Raw genomic sequence first — 5,384 nt, 5'->3', positions numbered from 1 at the left:
CTAGTAATGATCCACGTTCGGTATGGGGTGTAGGAGGTACATAAAGTCGTCTGGGTGTACGGGCTCCTCTTGTTGCTTCGATAGCGGTCTCCCTATTATGTAGTTTAATCACTGATGGTCTAACCATAAGATAGCATAGATATAGCTAGCCTAGCACATTTGACTCGAGCTCTAACTTCTGCCTTGCTCCCGGTCTATAGCATCTTCTTTTATTTATTTATCCTGAGGGTAGTTGTGTGTGTCACACTACCTCCTACCTGAAAGGTCCTTGTTTGGTTTTTGGTAATTGAGTGACAACATTAGGTGGACTAATAATGTGGCATATGGAGATACATAGGTGATGATGAGAAGGAGCTCATTTCATATGAGACATGATATAGAGTTATGTGACCAAGGTGAAGAAGATCAAGACAAGGCTTGGCTTGATGGACCGGTTGCAATGGTGAAGGGCAAGTCAAGGCTTTGAAGTAATGTACCGCGAGGCAGTGAAGCTTGGGCAAGACTTGGCACCGATGGACCAAGGCAACAGTGAAGAGCAAGCAAGGTCAAGATCGATTGACCAAAGAGGTCATATGATGATATGGAGTGGATCATATCATTCATGATTGTGTTGGTGCATTGGTTGCATTGACAATTGGAGGATGGAGATAAAAATGGTGATGAAATGGAAATGCGCAAGGCAAAGGTATAACCTAGGGCACTTCATTTCACCAGTCTAAGTTTGAGTAGAGAAGTGCTTGACCGGATTTAGGATAGATGGCCATACTATCAAGAGGGGCAAACTTGTTTGCATATCGGTTATCTAGTGCCACTTGAGCGATCTAACTTTGCGATGTGTTTGGATTGAGTGGCGCTGTGAGAGAAAGTTAAAATCCTTTGAAAATGCTAACTAAGGATTAAAGGTGTTGATCATCCCGTGGGAGATCATTTGGAGTTGGCATGCTTTGAAAAAAGGATTTGTGTTGTGCTCCTAACTATGTTTTGGATCTTGGAATGGATTTCTGGGTTAATCCATTATGTTTTGGATCATGTATTCAATTGAGTTGTGTAGTCCTCTAAATAAGTTTTCCAAAATGTCCAAGGTTCATTTCTGCTGGAAATGGACCTGCGGAAGGTCCGTTTTAGTATGGCGGACGGTCCGCCGTTGTCTCGTTTGAGCTTGAACAGAATCGTTCTTGGCTCTGGGTGGTGTCCCAAATTGTACTGCGGACAGTCCGGCCCTTGGGGGCGGACGGTCCGCCTCCTACCAAAAATTTTGGGACAGAAACTCTGCGGTTTCTGTGTGTGCTCATTGGTTGAATGGCGGACGGTCCACCCCTCGGGTGCAGACAGTCCGCCGGTCACTTCCAGATTTAGTCAGAGATGTTTTCAAATCGGTGGGTTCGAAGTTTTGAACCGCGGACGGTCCGCCCCAGAGGCGCGGACAGTCCGCCCAGGGCTCTAACGGTCGACTCTGACACGCAATCATTGCAGTTCTAACCATTGAGTTTGAATGGCGGACCATCTAGTTTTTGTGAGGCGAACAGTCCGCGAAAACTCTGTTTCGACGGGTTTTTGAGGTAATGGCTAGTTTGGGGCTTCCCACTATAAATAGAGGTTCTGGCCGGTCATTTCGTGGTTTTGGCACCCTTGGGACTCAGTGTCCATGCTTGGGGAGTGATAGATAGCCTCTAACTCACTTGTGCTTGCAAAGAGTGTGATCCAATTGCGAGTGAGCGATTCTAGTGCATTGCATTGAGAGATTGCAAGAGTGTGGCACTAGGTGATCGAGTTGCAAGCTCGTGGAGCTTGTTACTCTTGGAGGTTGCCACCTCCTAGACGGCTTGGTGGTGTGTCTCCGTCGTGAAGCCCGCAAGAAGATTGTGCAGTGCTTCGGAGAAGTGATCGTGAGGGGTATTGTGCTCACCCCGCGGGAGCCGCGAAGAGAAACTCTAGTTGAGCGAGACTTGAAGAGCAACAAGTGGTCCGGCCGGATCATGTGCTAGAGCTCGGTGTGAGCACTCCAAATGGGGGAGTGTGACTTGAGAGTCGCCACTAACAAGAGGATCGGCGACAACCTTGGAGCTTGTCTCAACATGGACTAGCTTGGTGGCAACCAAGTGAACCTTGGGATAAAATCTTGTGTCTCCCCGTTGGTTTGATTTTCTTTATGCATAATTTACAGTTGCGGTGAAGTTACTCGATACAGTGGTGCTTGTGTTTTTAGTACAGGAACTTGGAGATATATATGAGGAAGTCAATTCAACCATCATCTCCAAGTTTGTCCTGATTCGGAGCTCTCTAGCCTCACTCTTCAGTTTGGGAGTTCTCTGCTCGGGCAAAACCGGTGGTACCGGATTTGCAAAACCAGTGGTACCTATTTTTTCTAGACATACACAAGCTTGTATTTACTTACTCATATTGTGTTTGTGTAGTTGCTTTTTTAATTAGTTTTCTTGTGTAGCTTATAAGTAGCTCTCTTGCGTGACTAATTGGCTTGAGTAGCCTTGTTAGTCATTTTGCTTAGTTTGTGTAGCTAAGTAAGTTTGAGCCTTTGGATTTGGCTTGTGTAGCCTTGTCCGTTGTGCATCTAGTGAGCTTAGGTTGGCTTTGTGCTTTTGCTCATTAGAATAGAGTAGGAGCTCCCCCGGTTTGTGAAGTACTAGTGCTTATGTGAGCTCTAGCTAGCCCGACACTCCTTTTGCTTTGTGTAGGATCTTTTGGAGGTGCCTTAGAGTTATAGTTAGAGTGGTGAAGTCTTGGCTAAGCGAATAGTTTAAATTCCCGCACAAATTTTGGTTAACCGGCGCAATTAATTTTAGAAAGGACTATTCACCCCCCTCTAGTCCGCCATCTCGACCCTACACTACCATATTATCTATCTTACCCCTGTTTATGCACTTAAATATCTAATCGAGATAAAGTTCATCAACTAGTTTATATCTCTTCATTCACTGTCTTCCCCGCGGATTTACTCATGGGTAAAATGCTACAACGGTATTCCGTGCGCTTGCGGATTTATGCGTGATTCATGAAATACCTGCCACCCCAATTGGCGTCTGCGGGCGTCATCACTGTTTTCCGTAGGTGACGCTGTTAGGCGCCAACAGCGATCCAAGCTGAGAAGACCTAGTCGGACCAATTAAATCAATGGCATAAACAAGATGTCAGTGCATTTGTACTGGTATTGACTAAAGAGCCTGTCAAGCAGCATCTGAGGTCAAGAGACAGTCTTCAAGATCGGTTGAACCGACGGGCGTTGGTGCAATGACGTCAGCAGAAGTAGGTAGTTGGAGTTTAACGGTTAGATCAAAGGCTAGCTGAGGCTCAGTGTGACCAGTTAAATCAATGGTCGTGACCAATTTAACTGACGGGTTCTGCTTTTTGGCAGAACGGCTAGTAACGACTATGTGGTGCACTCTAGCCTATATATACCCCTCACCTCGGGCCATTTGAGGTTGCCGGAGTTAAGTCTTTGCCCGTCTGGTTTGGTGTGGTGTGGTGCAGTTGATGGCTTTGTGCGGGGGTTGTGGAGACCTTCATCCTCGTGGAGAATCTTCTTAGCGGAAAGTGGAGTCAAGTTGATTGGGGAACTTGGCGTTAGCCTTTGTGACAAGTCAAGATAGTCCTAGAAAGATCTTGGTGGTCAAAAAGCAATACTCTTTAGTGAGTGTTTCAACAACATGGACAAGAGATGGTTTAGTGCCCACCGATAACACAGAATCAATCCTCGCAGCAAGGGTTTGTTTACTCTCATCCTTTTCTTTACATTTCTGCAACTCTTACTTGCAACTTTTGTACCTTTATATTCTTAGTGTAGTTTTTTAGAGTTTCACACTAGTTAAACCATTGTTGTCCATCCAGATAGTATATTTTAGTTTATATTTTGTGCAAATTAGTTTAAGCCGTAAGTTAAGGTTTTAAAATTGTCTAATTCACCTTTCGCCCTCTTAGCCTATGAGTACCGATTCCTTTTCAAGGCCACTTTCTCCCATAGGAACAAAAATCCGTGGCTGACATACTGGCTAGTCAAGAAATCGTTTATGTTTTGTGCAAACTAGTTTAAGCTCTATGTTAAGATTTTAAAATTGTCTAATTCACCCTCTCCGTCTCTTAGCCTACGAGTGCCGATTCCATTCAAGGCCACTGTCTTCTCCCACAGGAACAAAAATCCGTGGCTGACATGCTGGTGAGTCAAGAAATTATTTATGTTTTATGCAAACTAGTTTAAGTCGTATATTACAGTTTTAAAATTGTCTAATTCACCCCTCAGCCCTTTAGTCTAGGAGTGCCGATTCCATTCAAGGCCACTGTCTTCTCCCACGAGAACAAAAATCCGTGGCTGACATGCCCGTGAGTCAAGAAATCCGTATGAGGGCACGTACGAGCCGTTTGCATCGATCGGCACACTGCATTTGTCAACTACGGAAGTCCTGTCCAATGAGAGACGCCGTTTGTTCATCCGTGCGTGTCGTGGTGGGCATCTCTTGGAGAAGATCAGATGGGCTTTGCGAAAAAAATAAAGACCAGATGGGATTTATGTCTGTGCCAAGGATGATGGCCAGAGATGCTGCGGATAAAGCTATGACATCAGTAGCAACAGGATGAGGAAAATGGGAGTGGACTAGAAGTCCGTCCATCTATATCAGCTACGCAAGAAATAATGTATGCTGCCTATATATATTATTGAAAATAAAAACATCCGATCCTTCGTGGCGTTGTACACTTTTTTTTGTTATAAAAGAAGAGATCAAGAGACTTGGTTGCAACTATTTCGTTGGACAGCATTTATAACAATATATATTATTTCAATGAAAAATTGTATAAATAAAAGCTGAAAAATCAAAAGTTACAAACATAGTATCCTGTCGATACTTGAGTAGCCGCCCGGGACCCCAGCCTCCACCGCCGGCAGACACACGCCGCACCCCCGAAAACTTCGTCCGCAGCCCCGAGCCGTTGCCTGGGCACACGGGAAGCGGCCGCCTGGTACGCCGGAGGGGCGGGATGCGTGGCCGAGGTGCTTCCCGCCCGGCGCCCGCGCATCAGCCCCGGCGGCCGGCGCCTCCCCGAATCAATAACAAATTTGTTGCAATTTTACATATATATCATAACGGCTTTGATGCAAAACGAAAAGAGAGTTCAAAGAACAACTCAGTGAGAAATTATGAAAACAATCGAGGATGGAAGTGATAAAGTGATGAACCACATATTCCTCGAACTAAACACCCTATGACCATACAGAATAATAATCTATAAAATTATTAAAACAAAATGTTTCAGACACCATATCAATTGCTATGGAGAAAATATTTAGCAGAGAAATTAAAAGTATTCCATTCTTTGCCAATAAAACGTAGTCATATAAAAAAACATACATGCATTGGTCATTGACAAGCCAGAGA

At 44.7% G+C, this 5,384-nt stretch overlaps 1 long non-coding RNA gene across 1 annotated transcript; it reads left to right on the top strand.

Annotated features, from left to right (window-relative positions):
• Nucleotides 1-1,353: 1,353 nt before the first annotated feature.
• Nucleotides 1,354-4,748, top strand: LOC120644393. The gene is made up of 2 exons (XR_005663699.1): nt 1,354-4,168; nt 4,253-4,748. It is a non-coding gene; the product is annotated as an uncharacterized LOC120644393 (long non-coding RNA).
• The last annotated feature ends 636 nt before the right edge of the window (nt 4,749-5,384 follow it).

This window comes from Panicum virgatum, chromosome 8K (genome assembly GCF_016808335.1).
Source record: "Panicum virgatum strain AP13 chromosome 8K, P.virgatum_v5, whole genome shotgun sequence".
NCBI lineage: Eukaryota > Viridiplantae > Streptophyta > Magnoliopsida > Poales > Poaceae > Panicum > Panicum virgatum.
This window is presented reverse-complemented; position numbering and strand designations above follow the sequence as displayed.